The sequence below is a fragment of the Armigeres subalbatus genome, chromosome 1 (genome assembly GCF_024139115.2).
Source record: "Armigeres subalbatus isolate Guangzhou_Male chromosome 1, GZ_Asu_2, whole genome shotgun sequence".
NCBI lineage: Eukaryota > Metazoa > Arthropoda > Insecta > Diptera > Culicidae > Armigeres > Armigeres subalbatus.
In genome coordinates, this window is record NC_085139.1 from 175460183 (window position 1) to 175479598 (window position 19416).

At 38.8% G+C, this 19416-nt stretch overlaps 1 protein-coding gene across 1 annotated transcript in view; it reads left to right on the top strand.

Annotated features, from left to right (window-relative positions):
* LOC134205552 (J domain-containing protein) overlaps positions 1–19416 on the top strand; it is a 173755-nt gene that overhangs the window by 74421 nt on the left and 79918 nt on the right. The window lies entirely within an intron of this gene.

The following is a 19416-nucleotide window of genomic DNA, read 5'->3' on the forward strand; positions in this document are numbered from 1 at the left end:
ATGAAGGAGCGTGCGTAGTATCCACTCTTCGTCGCACAAGTCCACAAGTGTAAAGAGTACAGGAAAATGGTAATTTACTGTTTACCAAAATGCATACATTTAGGCGATATTCTAAATCTTCCATGTAAATACGCTGTTGTGAGCGCCTAAACATAGACCATTTTGTACACAATATCAAAACACACGCGACCGAAAATATTCTCACTCTTTATCGATCATGTTTCTCTTGGCTTCAATCTTACGTACGTGTGAACGCTCTCGAGTGTGAATCAATACACTTCTCTTTATTTGTAAAATCTCTACACATTTCAAGACGAAGTGTGAGAAATGACCAACAAGAAATGACAGCACTGCTAGGTGGATTATTCTAGGTTTTTTATTGTTTCATGACAATTAAAACTAATAAAATACTCTTTTTATTCTTATTCTTATTCTTCATTAGCCAAATTTTTAAGGGTGCCCACAACCGAACCACAAAACTGAAATGTCCAAAAATTCCAAATTTGCGGAATTGGCAACAAAATGTTCCAAATCGATGAAATCAAACCAATTTCTTCTCTAGCAGTGAGGTTGTACGTCTAGCTTTCCATTGGTATAATTCAAAGAAAGCATTACTCCTTCCTTCGCCTTATACCGAACAGATTGGTTCTTTTAAAAATAGTTTTATCAACTCTTTTCGCCTTATACCTGGCAGATGCATCCATTTAAAGAAGACGTTACCCCTATCTTTTTAAAGAAGGCATAATCTACTCCTTTCGCCTTTTACTGGGCAGATACGTCCATTTGAAGAAAGCGTAACTCCTCCCTTCACGTTCTTTTTCAAAAGACATTATGAACTCCTTTCACCTTATACCTTATACATTCATTTTAAGGAGACATTACCCCTCCATTCGCATTATACCGAGAAGACGCGTTCATTCAAGGCAGATATTATCAACTCCTTTCACCTTATACCTTATACATTCATTTTAAGGAGACATTACCCCTCCATTCGCATTATACCGAGAAGACGCGTTCATTCAAGGCAGATATTATCAACTCTTTTCGCCTTATACCGGGCTGCTAGAGATGGTCGACGGGGTCGGGTCTGGTTCGGGTTTGAAGTGACCCGGGCTTGTGAGATAATAAAAAATCGGGTTTGGGTCTGCTACGGGCTTAAGAAATAAAATACTGAATATTATTTTGTTCAGTTTTGTTAATTGTGAGTTCGTTCGGCTAGTTCGTTGTTTGGGCTTATATTATACCGGCGGGTAACAATTGATATTTAATCCAAATCACGATTACAGGAAAATAGGGACAAACTTCGTAAAATTAATTTTGGATCACTAACGGTCAATTTGAATTGGATGAGCATGGGCACTGGGCAGCCGATGCATGCGCGAGGCACACCAGTGCAGTGATTTATCTGAGTGGCGAGTGGGTGTCGAGCTCCACTGAAATGGAACAGTGGAATGCGAGAAAGGAAGAAGAGAGCGACTTAAGGTTTTGGGTGGAAAAAAGATGCTGTGGATCGCACCGAGATGCAGTTGATGTAAAGCGATAAAGCAAGTGGCATCAAAAAGCAAAGTGACCAATTTCTTCGAAAGAAAACACGTTTTTAGCACGTTTTGCTAAGGAGCAAGATTGATCTCGGTTAAGTTGCCGTGAATACCGTGGAACCATCGTGGCCAACGTCTTCACCGTTTCCGTATAGACAGTTTTGGTTCTCGTGATTAGTGGGCTGTGCGTCCCCGGAGTCACTCCGTAACCCTTTCGTAACCTCTGACTGATACACCCGGCCGCCATCATACGACCTACGACGCCGCCGAGGGCCATTTCACGGAACCTCCACCGTTGCGATAACCCTTCGAGATCACCACGCCCGCCACCGGCGTTCTCCGACGGAATCACGCGGATTTCGACCCCGTCAACCCTCCGCTCGGCCGCCATTCTTTTTGTAAGAAGACGCCATCGCAGTTTTTTCCGACTTCCATCAATTTCATTGGGAATCAACATTCTCCGGGCAGCCGCCCTTCTTCGGCGTCCAGGAAACGTGACCCCATCCAGACTGACTTCCTCGTGGCCTCTCCGGAATACCGCCGAAAAAGTCAAATCTACGCTACATTCGTCAATCGCCGTGACGCGACCCCGTCCAAGCCTAACACATCTGCTAGCTCCGGTGGAAACCATCCGAAACCGGTCAGGTCCCCGCAAGTTCCCGGAGTTCTCCCCGACGGCCACATTCGACGATCACCAAAACGCCTATTCCCGCCACTTACATCGACGCCGATCCGCCGATCTCCTACGTCTGTACGCCCTGAAACCCGGAACCCCAAAAAAGGGCTTGAGCACCCACTCCAAAGACTGCCGTTGGCTCTAGACCAGCAGTCTGGGGTTTGCTGCCGGTTTTCCTCTGAAACCGAGCTTTGTGGTTCCGGGGTCAAAAGAAGGTCTTATGATTTTTTTTTTTCGATTCGAAGAGTACCTAAAAATATCTAGTTTGCATTCACCGGGCAAAACTTTAGTTCGAGCTTAAATAATTAAATTATGTCGGATTCGGGTCGAGTACGGGTTTACCAATGCGAAAATTCTCGAGTACGGGTCGGGTTCGGGTTTGATGAAAAAAATATTCCCTGTTCGGGTCGGGTCCGTGTTTAAAGGTAATTTACAAATCGGATTCGGGTCGAGTTCGGGTTTGCAAAACCCGAACCATATCTAGGGCAGACGCATCCATTCAAAGAAGGCATTATCTTAGCTTAGCTCTTAGCCTTATACCGTGCAGATGCCGTAATTCATAGCAGTTACTTCCTCCTTTTTTTTCTTTAAACCGAGTCCAATTCAAGAAGGCATTGTTCTCTCACTTTGCGTTATACTGAGCGGATGCGGCCATTTAAGTAAAGCATCACCTTCTTTCATTGTTTAAATCACAATAAAAAAATTGCCCGGATTGCGTGTAATTAAGCAGAAATCGGTACGTATTTCAATGATAATTATTCTAACTGAATTCCACCAAATGGAACTCCGCGGAATGTCTTTCGAAAAAAGGTGCATTCTGCGAAATATATTTCGAAAATTGGACAAACGGAGAAGGATCGTTTGGCAGAAACCCATTCGGCCGATAGCCGTTTGGCCGAATGTCACTAGGCCGAAGACCATCTGGCCGAATATATCATTTGGACAAATATGTAATTTGGCCGAATAGGTCATTTGACCGAATAGGATATTTGGTCCAATAGGACATTTTTGCCGAATAGGACACTTGGTCGAATAGGACATGTGGTCAAATAGGACATTTGGCCGCAAAGGTTATTTGACCAAACAGATCATTTGGCTGAATAGGTTATTGGACCGAACATGTCATTTGAGAAGTGAGTTTTCTGAATCTCATTTCTCACTTCTTACTGTAAAAAGTGATATGTCTCACTACTAACTTTTCACAGTGTAAAGTGAGCCGATAACCGATAAAGGCCAATGAAAAATTCTGGGTTCAACTCCCGGTCCGGTTTAGTAAATTTTCGGATTGGAAATTGTCTCGGCTTTCCTGGGCATAGAAGTATCATCGTGTTAGCCTCATGATATACGAATGCAAAAACGGTATCGTGGCTTAGAAACATCACAGTTAATAACTGTGGAAGTGCTTAGAGAACACTAAGCTGCTAGGCGGCAATGTACCAGTACGGGCGATAATGCCAATAAAAATAATAAGAATAATCTTTTCGGCCAAATAACATGTGTAGAGATTGAGAGGGGTATGAGTAAATATATTGACTGAATAAGAGGGCATATATCCAAGTAACACTTTAAGTTTTATAACGCTCTTGAAGAAGACTATAATTTACTCTACAAGAGTGTAATAAAACTAGAATGAAACCAAAATGTTACTAGGGATAGTCATGAGTACTACACCCAAAAAAATCTGCACGTTGTTTCCACCTGAAAAAGTACGTAGATTTTTTTCCACCTGAAATTCACGTAACCTTTACCTGATTTGTCGATAGAATTTGCATTCTACGTGAAAATCAGGTAAGTTCTACCAGAGTTTTGGATAGAATTCACCGGACACGTAAGTTTCACCTGAATTTTCTGAAGCATTTGCAGTTACGTGTGCACGTAAAATGTACCTGAAAATTCAGGTGGAAACAACGTTTAGATTATTTGGAGTGTAGATGCGAGAGGTGACAGTTGAACGAAGTGAGCATTCAGTTTTGTGATGTATTTCGTGGGAAGCAGTAGTGCTTCGGAGCTGCTGCGGATCGAGCAGCAGCTGGAGACGGATGATTCGGGTACAGCCGTCTCCTAAGGACACGACAATGGTCAAGTCGGTACGTTGTGCTCAGTGGCGCTCCCGAAATTATACGCTCTGTCGCAAGTTTAGAGAAAAATCGGAATCGCGAGTGCTTGAAATTATTTTTCTTTAAAGGGTAAATTTCTCACTTGAGACAATATATATAATTTGTATATCGCATGGAAATATTTATGTGTGCGCTTATAAACTAAGTTGATTGGGATGCAGCCATCTAAGGACACGACAACATGTTTGGCCAAACGATATTTTCGGCAAATTAACAATTTCGACCATTCGGACCCGTTCGGCCAAATAGGCTTTCCTGCCAAAGGACCAGTTCGGTGAAACGACTTTTTAGGTCGAAATGCATTTGAGTTCGTATGATTTTCCAGGCCGAATAACCAGTTCGTCTGTATGTCGCTTTCGACCAAATGGAATTTTCGGCCGAATGGTATTCTACTAAGGGGTCGTTCAAAAATGATGTCACATGTTTTAGGGGGAGGGTCTAGGATTTTGTGACAGTACATATACTAACGTGTGACACATTGGGGAAGGGGGGTCTAGAAATCTCAAAAAGTAGTGGACGTCATATTTGAATCGTCTCTAACATGTGTTTCGACCAAAGTACCGTTCCCTGATTTCTTAGGGAAACGACATCAAAAATTTTTCGCTACGATGGCGTCTTTGGCGGTCTTGGCAGCAGCAGTGAAGTACATTTTTACAACGATTGCGTGTGAAGAACCATCAGGTGGCCATCATCACACAATTAAAGCCTGTCCACGTTAAATTTTGGACACCCATCTTCCAACGCGATTTATAAACATTTTTGCAAACCTCTGACACGATCCTTTTACATGACAGTGCAATCTCTTTGATTTACTGCTGCTTACAGCATGTTTTAGCTCTCGTTCAAATTGATGAAATGGCGTCAAATCAATCGAACATTATCTAACTGTCCGAAATTTAACGTGGACATGCTGTATCTCGCGAGATTCAATCTATTGAATGGTTGCAGTGCTTTTCAGGACTACCATTGTTTTTGAAAAAATAAATAAATCGTTTCATTTCAGGACCACAAAAATTTGAGCAGAGTCTAATTTTCTTCAAAGTGCAAAACATTCGCTTAGCGACGGCAGAAAGTTGACATCGGTAGCAAAACCCTTGTGTGACAGAAGGAGACACTGTAAAAAATAATTGCATGTATGACGTCTTTAGCGTCTTTAAATTTTTTTCGCTAGATTCTGAATTTATATTTGATGCTGTTATTGATTGGAGGGTGGCTGGGTTCGATTCCCGGTGCCGGTCTAGGCAATTTTCGGATTGGAAATTGTCTCGACTTCCCTGGGCATAAAAGTATCATCGTGTTAGCCTCATGATATTACGAATGCAAAAATGGTAACCTGGCTAAGAAACCTCGCAGTTAATAACTGTGGAAGTGCTTAATGAACACTAAGCTGCGAGGCGGCTCTGTCCCAGTGTTGGGATGTAATGCCAATAAGAAGAAAAAGAAGAAGAAGATTGATTGGAAATGCGCATTTTTTTGTTAATAAATCAATTCTTTTCAGAACCACCATTTTATACATGAGAAGGTTCACACACTTAATTTTTTTCGCCGAGGCCGGCAAAATTAATTACCGAGAATCCAACAGCTGAGATGTCGGTAAAAATCTCGGCAAAAGTTCAGATTGCCGATTGGTCGTAAAATATGCGAAATCATCTAGCTGTCAAAATTTACCGGGTCGTTCGGTAATGTGTTACCGAATTGCTCGGCAAAGTGCTTTACCGAAATAATGTAATTTGTTTTTTTTTTCATTTTCAATGGAATATTATATGTAAATTAAAAATAAAATAATCATAAAACACTCGGAGCAAACAATAAATTTATAACCTTATTGGAATATTTTCAATAAAATATACAAGTAAAAATATTATAAAAACAATTCATGTTCTATAGTCATCTGAAAGACTCTATATCACGTCCATAAATCCATGGCAGCAATCTCGATGCCGCAGCGTGGGTCGTAATCAACAATTGACGCCTTTCTCGTATTCTCTGGTAATTCGATGAAATGTACTAAAAATATAAACATTTAAGATCAAAATAGACTAAATTCGGAATTTAAAACTTACATGAATACAGTTTCTGTAGCCGCCGCCTAGAATCAATTAATTTTTTCCTATTTTCAAGCACGTGTTTTTGTGACATTCTGACGGTTAGTAAATGAACTTCTCCGAAATCGGTAAAATTGATAGTTTACCGATGGCGATCGCAACACATATTGCCGAATTTCAGTAGTACATTTATATGGCCGATTTTCGGCAATGCAATTTAAAATATTTCGGCGAAACAATATTTTTTGACGACATTCCGGCTAAAAGAAATTTTACAGAACATGTTCGTCAAATAATTTTACCGAAATAAAATTTGGCTTTTAAGTGTGCAGTAGGGACGAATTCTCCTCAAAGTACAAACTATTACCGCATGGTAGATGCAGCATATTCTATGGTATCAGTAGTGGGCTCAGTATAGGTAGACAACGATTGTTGCTGCGAAAAAGTTTTCGATTAAGTAGCGTTTTCAGCGCTTGGGCAATAAATCATCGAGTGGCTGTGTAAGGCGTTAGCAGGACTCAAAACGAATTTTACTGCAAGAATCATATTTTGATTCTGTCACTGTTAGTGATTGGGAAAAACAATAATAAACACAATCGCTTGATGACCACAGAAACATCAATCGCAACGGTTGCCTTGCACACAATTGTGGATGAGACACGCGACACCTTCTATCAGATCTTGGTAATTATCCAGTGCGGCAGTTTCTCCACCACCGCACCGTGTTTAAGTACTTCTCATGGTAGTTGTTCAACCCCAGGGGCTTGGTTGTTTTTCAACTAGCAAATCTCCATCTATATTTGCTGGAGATCAGGCTGTGACACGTAGTTTCATGTGTTGGCTGCTGGTAATAGTAATATGTTTTTTGATGTAATACTATTCATATGTTGCGTGAATGAGTAAAACAATAACGGTGCAAAAATATGATTTTATTTTAACATGCTTGAGAATAACAGCTGCGTTCCCCAACTAAATACCGTATAGATACTCATAGATAGAAAGTTTCCACAATAGTTAACATGCAATTCTTTCACCTATCATTACCGCCTGCATAAATCTTCTGTCGAATGAAATTTAACAAACTTGTATTCAGAAGCATTCGAATATGCGAAACTTCATATTATTTTTTGTTGACCAAGTTAAACATTGTTGCAAGTCATCTAATCCATGCCAAATTTATTTGTCGTGTCACTCTATCATACGCTAATGTCTTCTAAAGTCTTAACATCCTAGATCTTAACAAGGTACGCAAACGTTGCTGAGAGATGAGCCTTAAATTTTCCAGAACGTGATTCAACAGTCTCTACCATTTACATACTTTTATACTAACATAACCCATTCAATTGCTCTCCGCTCCCCATAGCTCATTGTCAATGAATACCGAAGTCTTTCAAAAGATAGATGGTAATGACGAGTCATGTCAGGCTGCACAAGAAAATGATCTCAAAAGCTTCGAAACTAGCTCATATTTCACATGCCCAATTAGTCAACCTTGATGCCGTAAAAGGATACTCGCCCCTGAACGGATGGGATTGAAACATCACTTGAATGGGCGAGGCAGCGAGTGCTCTCAAGAACTTCTGGTTGCGAAACCTTTTGTCGCCGGGGATAGAAAAAAAAACGCTTCTAATGGGGAAATGGGGGATGATGAAGCAATTAAAATTTCATTTCTACCCGCTTATTTCCCGGTTTTCGTGGGATCGTGGGCCTCGAAGGTTGGAATACCTATTTGCAGTTAGCTCGCCACAATATGCAGCAGCTGTTTTGGTTTGCTTTTTTTTTCCTGGAACAATTATGTACACTGAATGGAGCAAGAAAATTAGTGCTACAAGAGGACTGTCACCACTCCTGTTTGAAGGCGAGACCCTCATTAGCAGTTCTACAATTGGACAGCACTCAGCTACCACTATGGTTAGTGTGTTTGCTTGGCAGTTTACAATTCCAAAGCCCTGATGAAGGTAGCTCTTCTCCGAGTAAGATAAATATCCAATACAATCATGCCATTTGTTATGCTTTATTTTTCATGGTGGCTCATATTATGTATGGAGGTAGAGGCAGGATGATGAACCCAGAATTATTGTGTTGTCGAATTTTCATATTTTTCCTTTGCTTGCCCCATCACCCAAAGTACTTCGATTCCGCCGGGCATATTTTATATACATATTACTTATTCCTGAAACATGAAGAAATAACTAGATAAGCATCTCTGATTTCTCATACTATCTTGCAGTTCTTCTATTCTTCAAAAATAATGGTCCCAGAATCTCGTATCTTAGTGTTCATCAAGAACTTCTACGGTTATCAACCGTTGGGTTTCTAATTATTTCATGCATTTGATACATAACAATCAGGGAAAGGCTAACACATTCGTTTTATGAGGAGCATGATACAATAGCCCGGTTAGACTTGTTCGGATTCTCAACGGGAAATACAGGAAAATGACATATTTTTGGTGGTTCACTCTTACTTTTGGTATTCTGTAGCTTGGTAAAGAATCTTTATAAAATTTTGTGAATCCTTCATTCATCATTTTCCGTACTTCCGTTTCCCCCTCTTGATAAATCTCATAAACTTCCATGAAAAAAGGTATGATGCGGTATACCATTTGATGTATTTTTAAGTATTTAGTCAAATTTGCCGGAGTTTTATGAAAATACGATTGTTTGGTGCAATGAGGCCCCTCCAATAGTTACAAGTGAAATCAAAACTTTATTTTATTATTTTCATATGTCATGCACATATCCTCTGATTCAATCTTTTCAAATGCCTATAAGCAAGGTCACAAGGAAACAGCAACTGTCAACATCATGTGTTGTCTAGTCACTGGCAGGTTTTTCTTCATACCACATCAACCTGCACAATGGAATTAGAAATAGAATATAGTGCAACGGACGATTTGCTTTGTGTTCAATCATTGTATTCCGCTACACGCAATTCATATTCAAATCTCTCAACTAGACATATGTGCAACCACTTCAACAATGGCATATGCGGCTCTAACGCAGTCAGTTGCTGTGTGCGTTTGGTGCCTGACGTGAGCTTTTCCTCCAGCAGGATCATCTGCCGTCACGACGCGTCTCGATGAAACGAACCGGATGCCTGTTATCGCACTGGAAACACTCGATTTGCGGGTGGGATCCCACGCTGCAATGGCGGTCACCAATTCCGCCATCTGTCATTCAATGATCATAACATGCGGTGAGCTGTTTTGTAATCGCAGTTGTTGTTTTGAGATTTATAAGAAAAGTATAATAATTTTATGAAACTAGATTTCTTATGCATACGTACACAGTAAAGTCTGTGTGCAACCAAATGCAATGAATGCTCCAGTTTAGCGCAAAATCTAAGTGCTTGCATCTTGACTTTGAGCATTGGGCAAGTATTTTGTACTCATTAGCACGACGCACGCACAAATTGCTTCCGTATTGAGTGTTGTGCCCTGGAAAACGCGAGTACATTCAGTTTTGGATTCCGTGAGGATTGTCCTTAAGGTTACCCTGAATTGTCACTGTCGTTGCGACTCTATTGGCTCCATTGACGCTGTCCATATTTTTTTAAATGATTTTATTTTCTCGTCTTTAGAATCGTGTTCACCTTTCTAGACGAGCTCGGTGGTCTAGTGGCTACCGCTTCTGCCTTATAAGCAGGAGGTCGTTGGTTCAATTCCAGGCTCGCCCCTTTAATGCTTTGTATTTCTATCCTAGTTCTTTCTGTGTTTCACGATCTACCAAAACGATTCCTACTGTTATAAACTTCCACACTAACAATTCCAAAACCTCCCGTGGCACCTATGAGAAGTCGTAGAGTTCTCTGCATCTTTCTTAAGTAGGTATCCAAGGTCCAACTAACCATCCTTCCCCTTCCTCAGCATTCGCAAGGACGTGGCCAGGACAGATCTCGACTATTGGAGAGTGCATTGCTTCCATCTAAGAGATAGTGATTTCTCCCAAATCAATATATGTGGTAACGGATGAAAGTGATGCTACTTCTCATACAATAGTCTTGGCTTGTACCACCTACGAATTTGTGCGAATTGCTCAATGCAATGCAATGCAATTTAGAATCGTGTTCACCTTTCTCGTACACCAAGGGGTAACGAAATGGCTATATGTTCACACTCCAAAAATGAATTTTTGATAGGAAGCCGACTTTCATATACCAATCAACTTAGCTCGACGAATTGAGGTAAAATCTGTCGATAAAGTCTTTTAATCCAAATCATTGGACTGAGTTGAATCAGCTGAGGGCCAAAAATCTCTTAAATAAAGACATAAAAAACATCATTGAATGACAATCTACTCACAACTGCAACTAGCGTGGAGCTTATCTCTGACCAAAAAGTGCGACGTGGAAAAATATCTTTGGCAATATGGCCATTAGATCCCTTTCTATTTAGCATGTCTCGGCCATACATGAAGCTAATTTTTCAGAAAACGTGGGATTAGTTCTTCAAGAAACTAAGGCAATGGTCCTATGTACTAGAATTTCTTTTGTATTTCAGTCTAAAATTATTTCATTACTTTGATCAAAATGTGTTTGGAAATTCAAAAATATTTCTCTTTGAAATTTTTTTATGAACTTCATTTGAAAAAAACTTCTTGTTTTAGAATTTCTCTTAGATTTGTCTCAGATTCCTTTCTGGGCATTCCTCCGCGAATTTCTCAAGGATGTCCATCGAAAAATCTATTAAAAATTTATACAAAAAATCCTCCTGGGACTCGAAACAGGAACTCCACCTCGAATTTCTTCAAGAATTACTTTTGGAATTTTTCCAGGAAATCCCTTGAGAACTCCTTTGAATACTCCCACAAAAAATCAGTCGGAAATTCTTCCAGAAAAAGGAACTTCATGGAGCAGTTCTTGGAGGAATTTTCTGCAGAATAGCTTGAGAAATTTAAGGTCACACCTGACAGAATCCACGTTAAAATCGATTGTCATTGATGGTCAATTTCTTCTTGTCCAGTCTCCTCTTCCTGTCCGCTTCACACTTTTCGGCCCGCTGTACCTTATTTAGGAATATGTCGAAAGAGTCTTGGTTCTCCTTTGCCAGCTTGAGGTGCAGGTTGTAACACTCCAAATTCAACCTCTCTAGCTTGGCATAGTGTCCCTTGATTGACAACTTCAACAAATCCGATTCCGCCCTCTTACTGATAGATTTCGATCACATCCCAAATCCCAAAGCGAGGCGAAGCGAGGAGGGGTTGAATTTTTTTTTTGCGTGGCGTACTATATGGATTTTTCCTTAGTAAAATCTTACAATATTCCTGCAGGAATTCCTAAAAAAAAAAAATAGTAGGAACCTTTTAAGAAAATTTCGAGGAAATCACCCAGACATTTTCAAAGGAATTCCCAACAGAATTTCCAAATGCATCCCAAAATAAATTTTGGAAGGAATTTTCAAATAAATTTCCGAAGTAATTTCAAGAGGAGTTTTGAATACATTTTTGAAGAGACCCCGAAAAAATCAAAAGAGTGTTGTGAAGGAATTCCTTAGGGAAATGTTCAAGAATTTCTCCCTAAAGTTACCTTTACCTATTCCTATGTTGGTAGTATACTCCGTGTTGTCCAGAGCAAAACCGACTGTAATGTTTTGTTCCAGGTCACTCGTTCTAGGACCGCTAGTCGCCAGTTTCCCTGCACGCCGGCCGCACGCGCACCTTCCTCGATTGCACACAGCTAGATAGTGCGGGGTGTACCCCAGAGCCCACGTCCTCTTCCAGTTTTTCTGCTAGACGTGACTCTTGCAGGTCTCTCTAGCAGCCTACGAACTATATATCCAGCCCACTGTCATCTGCCGTATTTTATAATCCTGCCGATGTCGGCTTGTTTGTACACTAGGTACTTATATCTCTTGATTTATGCGTCTGCGCCATTCACCATTTTCTACCACACCACCAAATGTTGTGTGTAGTATTTTACACTAAAATACTCCGAGAATTCGATGGTCTGCATATTTTAACGTCTATGCTTCATGACCGTACAGGGCGACTGGAAGAATGAACGATGTGCGTGCACTGATCTAGTTTTGTTGAAGCCTAAAGTTATCAAAGAATTTATAGGAGGAATTTTTGAAGGATTACCCGGAGAAATTATCTAGAAATCGCTTAAGATAGTTTTGAGATAATTCCTATGGAAATTTCAGGAAAGTTGACAAGGAACCTGTAAAGGAACCCCTAGAAGAAATTCCGAAAAAAAATTTAGAGGGAACTCCTTAAAAATCTCCTAGAAAATTTGTAAATTAATTTTCAAAGAAATTCCTAAGCAAATTTCCAAAACTTAAAGAAATTTCTAAAGTAATCCGTAAATGAATTTCTCAAGGAGTTTTCAGAAAATATTTTGATTTTTTTTCTGACAAAGTTTTGACAAACTCCTAAAACATTTTCCGTAGATATTTCAAAAGGATTTTCAGAAAGTATTTTCGAGTTTCTGAACGAAGTTTTGACGGAATGTCCAAAGGAATTTTTGGAGAAATCTAAGACCGTCAGAAGTTTCTTCAGGAGTTACTTTAAAAAAATCTTCAGGAATTTCTTCGGATATTCTTTAAGGAACTTGTTCAGGATTTCTTTAGGAAATTTCGTCCTAGAACTTTTCAAAAATATCCAAAAGAGTTCTTAGAAGAATTTCTGAAGGAATTTTCGGAAGAATACCCTAATGATTTTCCCAAGGAAAATCCGAACTAATTCTTCTAATTGATCCGAACTAATTCCTGAAGGATCTCTTTCAATAATGCCATCGAAAATTCATTCGGAAATTTCTGCACAAAACCCTCCAGGAATTTCTTCAAAAACTCCTCTTTTGAGAGCTCCCACAAAACAGATAGGCATGGTAGAACAAACCGCAATTTCCAAAGTGAGCTCTTTGTGTATCAACAATCGACGAACGGCACACGCGTAAACTCAAGGTGGAAGAAAATAAAAGCATGCGCTGGTGCTCTGTCTCATGCTCATTGTTCAGTAAAGCTTAACTTCCACCGCTAGGATTGCTGGTTTTACTGGTCTTACTGGTTTTACTGGTCTCCGAAAGGTCAAGGGGGGGCGGGGATAATAAAAAATAAATATTAAAATGAAAAAAATCAAAAACTCCTCGGATTTGTTAAAGGGTGTTTTGAAAATCCTCAAAATTATCCGAATTTTATTTGGTTGCCCCCTCAAAATATTATTTTTGGGCAGAAAAAATCTGAGGGGGGGGGGAGACAAAACAGATTTTAAATATTTGTATCGGTCTAATAAAAAAAATCGTCAAGAATTTTTTCGGATATTTCCCCAGGGATTTCTTTAAAAGTTAAAAGTTCAGTCCTTCGTAAATTTCTTCAGAAATTCTTTTGGATTTTCTTCCAGGAAATCAATTGAAAATAATTAGATAATGAAATAGTTTCCGATGGGACATTGCCGCCTCGCAGCTTAGTGTTTTTAAGCACTTCCACGGTTATAAACTGCGAGGTTTCTAAGCCAAGTTACCATTTTTGCATTTGTATATCATGAGGCTAACACGATGGTACTTTTATGCCCAGGGAAGTCAATACAATTTCCAACCCGAAAATTTCCTAGACCAGACCGGAAATCGAAACCCAGCCACCCTCAGCATGGTCTTGCTTATAGCCACGCATCTTACCGCACGGCTAAAGAAGTTCCCCATTCCGATGGAGTTATTAATTTAATTTTCGAAGAATAAAACAAAACAATAAAAAAAAACACTAAAACATTTCAAAAGTATTAGTGAAAGAATTTCGGAAAGAACTTATGAAGGCATTTTCGAAGGATTCCTGCAGGAAGTTCTGGAAGAATTCCCAGAGATTGTTTTTAAGGAATTGCTGGAAGAAGTTATGAAGAAATCCCTTGAGGAAATTTCAAAGACATCCCTTATGCAATATCTGGAAGAATTTATTTAAGGAATTAATGGAATAATTGTTAAAGAAATGTCATACACACTTAACTCATTCTACAGTATTCGGTAAATTTTACCGAAATCTCAAAAGAAGATCTGTTCGGTAATTATTTTACAGATTTTTTGTAATTTTTTCCATTGTTCAACTGTCAAAATCACCACCACTGTTCTGCTGTAATATAGGATGCTGTAGGAATAATTTCCGAAGCCATTGCTTAAAAAAATAAAGAGTAGCTAAACAATTTTCGAAGAAACTCTCAATGGAATGTCTTAAGGAATTCCTTAAGAAATTTCCGGAGGAATTGCTAAATAAACTTCCGAAAGAATTCCTTAAAGGGTTTCCGAAGGAATTCCTGACAAAATTTTCTTAGGAAGTCCTGAAACAATTTTTTGTATGCATTTTATGAGGAATTTCTTAAAGCAATTCTTACAAGATTTTCTAAAGAAATCCGTAATGGAAAGTCGGAAGGAATTTTCGAAAAAAATTTCGTAAGAAATTTCTGGAACAATTTCTGAAGTAATTTTCTTAGGTCTTTTTAACGAAACTTTTCGGAGGGATAGCTGGAGGAATTTACAAGGAAATATATCAAGTGGTTTCGTCAAACATATTCAAAAATTCATTTCAAAATAAAAACTAGTTATACTGGACAAAAAACTGGAAAAATCACAGTAGGGATTTAATAATGTTGCTATTGGTTTGCCGAATAGGTCAACTGTTCTAAAAGTACATATTAAATATCATAGAAAACTGATCAAATGAGTGCCCTGATTGATTTAAAAAAAAATAAAAAATAAATATTGTCGAGATAGTCAATGTGCTACTTAACTTGAGATTCCCGAATTTCAATGATTTGTCTACACCAGTGAAAGAATGTGGGCACTTTGGGCATGAATTCAAGCCCTCACAAAAGCTTTTGTACCAGAACAAACATAATGTACGAGTCACCTACATGTTTAGGTGCCCAACTGAATGAGGCCTTGGCTTAAACGAATGTCTAAGATCAGTTAAACAATTTTTGGCTTATTCTACTTAGTAGATTAAATTTACTAGATAAACCTTCATTCAAACTCACAAACTAATCAACCAACCTATTCATTAACCAAGACAATGTATGTCACCACACTGACTTTGAGATACGATCACTTGAGGTAGATTTGAAATTAAATTCTGACGAGATCCATCTTAACAATATTTATGAACTATCATAAAACGAATTTAGTACTATTCCAATTAATTCCACCAAGTTGTATCGCATGACAGATACGTATTTTTTCCTCAACTGTAAGGCCATCTTCGATGTCCCGTACTTTACGCGACTCGGCTCAAGTTATTTTTTTATTGCAATTAGTCATCGGCGTGGCAAAATTATGATCGGCGGCGCGCTGACCAAAAATAATCGGCAGCGGCGTGAGTAAAACCACCGGCGGCGGCGGCGCGGCGCGACGGTGCACAGGTCTAGTAAAATTGCAATAATGTTACAAAATACTACAGCGAAAAAAAAAATAAAACTGGATTCGATTTATGGATCTTCTGATTGACAGCCCTTCACTCTACCACAGCACCATTCAACACTTGGAATGTTGACTCACCATAAAAACAATACGATTCTGAAGTTTCGCACTCGGGGTCCCCATAACTTGATTGCACCATCACCGGAATAAATTGTGAGTTGTCAAAACGTTGAACGATGCTAAATCAAACATGAAGATACATTAACTTATTTGTAACCTTATTTAAACAAACAATTCAATTTTGAAAGACGCATTGAAGTTACATGGTAAAACATATGCAACTTGATGATTTTGTTTCGTGTTTGCAACATGCAGTGCAGTATTTTTTGGTTGTTTGTTTCCAAATGTCAAAGGCGAACTGCATTGCAATGTTAATGAAACATTGATCACAATTCGAACGTTTTTGACATCTTTATGCAACTTTTTCGTGCTTTGATGTTTTTCCAATGCCTTCAATGAAACTGAATAGAAACAAAGTGTATTTTGGAAGATGTTGCGTGTGCTACTTGGGTAAGTTAGTTAATGTCTCAGACTGATGGTAATAAGGAGAAGTAGTTTTTGTGTCTAAAGAAAAAGCATTGAGGACGTAAACGCCGAAATTACGTTGAAATGAGTCAAAATAATATTTTATTTTTTAAAATTTTAATACAGAGTTTTTGACTGAGTTTTCTCGTTTGACGGCATACTTACAAATGTTTTTGGCTTCAGCTGCTTACGATTTTTAGGCGAAATTTGGATTATAAACCAGGAAAAGGTGGTAGCGCATTTTATACATATCTCCCCTATATCATTGAAGCTAAAAAAATTCTGCCTATAAAATTGACATTACTTCCGAAGCAAACTTCGACCTCTCCTTAGGTACATTAGCTCCGTTCATCGGAAGCACTGATGTTCCATTATTAGGAACTGCATGTTCATTCATCAACAATGACATTTTGCAAGTACGTAAACGCAACCCTACTGGCGAATTGATATTCATATTTCTCCATTCTGAACAGTACGCTCGCGTAATGACGCTAGGACTGCGACTTATAAATAACGAAACAAGGCGGTTTCAACCAAAATTCTAGTGTGGTTCAATTTAATTGAATTTACCATCAACAAATAAAGTTGGATAAATAGTTCCTACAACATTTGGATCGATGATGTAAAGGGAAAACAAGCAAAAGCTCTGGATCGGAAAATGCAACTGAATGGAGTTGGAGTTGGAGTTTCCAGGAGATCATGCTTTCAATAGATGCATCATTGTTGTAACTTTCACATCGGCTTGTTAGAGAATTTTTCATCACAGAAAGGAAAGACAGGAATCAATGTTGCAGCTACGCGCGTTCTCGCTCTCTCCTCAACTGACACATTGTATTGTTGCCTCGTCGTAGCACTTGCACAGATGTTAGCTCATAGCTGGGAGATTTGGAGACCATCCATGCATTCGTGCATCAAACAATTCAACTCAGATAAAGTTTATATGTGAAAAAAAGCATGATGAACTGAACTGCCAATTAACAATTTTCCAGTTAAAAATCCACGCCTTTTTGCTTTTCTCGTACAACAAAGTTGGATTACTAGAAAAACGAACTTTTGATAGAAGGCCCGGATACATCGATTGTTTTATACCGATCGAGTCAGCTTGACGAACCGTGGTGATGTCTGTATGTGTACAAATTTTGTAGACACACTTTTTGGAACTTACCATTACCCGATTTACTCGCAACAAGTTGCATTCATCGGGGAATGCGGTCCCATTGTTTGATATTGAAAATTGTCCCGATCAGACATTGCATTTCAGCATTATTGAAAAATCATTGGGAAAAAATCCAAATTGGAAAAAAAAAATTAGGAATAGGGGCAATGCATAGTGAATTGATGCAAACAACATGCAAAATGATAGAAAAATTGCGATCTATTCCCCTAAAGTGCTTGTTTGACCTTTCTGATGTGATTTTTTCAATACATTTTTATTTTAGCATCATCGCCGCTAGGTCGATTAATCTGGGTTTTTCTTTTTTATGAGACACATGGAAATCATGAATCGAATGTCAGGATGAAGAACTGTGTCGAATGATTGCCTACGTCTAGTCAGAACAGGCACGATATTACCAAGCCAAAGGAAGCATGCTTGTCATAAATGTACAAATTCATTCGTTCATGTTGCCATCGAATGCCCTGAGCTAATAACTTTGGCATCTAAAGCGAGAAGAAGGAGATGCTATAGATAGATGAGCCGTCTTTGATAGCTACAAACAATTTCCAACGTCAAGTCATGAGTTTCTTAGTAAAAGTTTTGATTTATCAGAATATGCCAATCATCTTGGCATCCGACTAAAGTTTGCTTGCTTTTTATGATTGTAAAAGTAGTAGCAAGCGCATCTTAACGCATCGATCCATGACGAGGTGGAGAATTTCCTGTACTCAGATGTTTTAGAAACGGTTGATTTTTCTTGCTGTTTGAAATATTGTTTAATTAGATATGTGTTATGGTTTTATAAAGAATAAGCTACAAAATGAGAAATTTTTTGGAATGTTTTGTAAATTTATGTATGTTCAATGGTAAGAAAAACGAACACAACACGAAACACAAATGTTTGTAACGGCCTTAGTTTCTCAGTTCATTTCTCTAGATTTGAATGTGGTCACATTTAAGCTATTCTCGTATAATAAGCGCAGATGTGCCCAGAAAACTGATTTTTCACAGATAGAAAAAAATCATTGAAATTTATGCTAGGAATTATGCAGATAAATGGAACGCCATCATTAAGGTAACTTCACACGAGATATAACCTGCGAAAGGTACACGGCAGCATCATTATGTTTTCTGTGTTCTAAGCCACTTATGCTTCATCGATTCTATTTATCTTTTGAACTCGCTGTTCTATTGACTCCTATTAGTCAGATTAGTCATTGCATTCCGGTTTATGGCAAAAAAATTGAGAGAAACTTGTGTGTTTATCTTTTTGCCTTTCTTGGACCGAAAAATTGTATCGAAAGGCTACAAATACTCCAAAAGTATCCTTCTCATATGAGGATCGGATACCCTTAGTGTTATACACTAATTGACTCAGCTCAACGAATTGAGCAATTGTCTGTCTGTCCATGTGTATGAGTGTATGTGTGCACAAAAATAAAAAAAAAATTGACCAAGTTTTCAATTAGTAGGTAAAGTTTAACTAATTTTCTCGCAACAAGTTCCATTCGATAAGGCTTGAAGCCTAGTTGATCAATATTAAATTCGAAAACGTCAGCATTGAAAGAAGGTATATGTAGAAGAAGAATGAACCACGAGTTGCAACAGCTATTGGGAGAAACATCCATCGTTCACACTGCGAAAAACGGAAGACTGCGCTGGGCTGGGCACGTAACCAGAATGTTGGACAATAACCCGGTGGAATTGGTTCTCGACGACGATTGGGACGGGCACGAGAAGTCGAGGTGCGCAGCGAGCAAGGTGGATCGATCAGGTGAAAGACAATTTGCGGACCCTCCGAAGACTGCGTGGCTAACGACGTGCAGCCATGGACCGAGCTTATTGGAGAAACCTTTCATTTACTGCACAGGCCACTTCGAACTTAGTCCAATAAATAAATTAATATTGCCAGCAATTGCGTTCAACCGTTATGAAGAAAATGGTGATTCGTATCAGTAAGGTT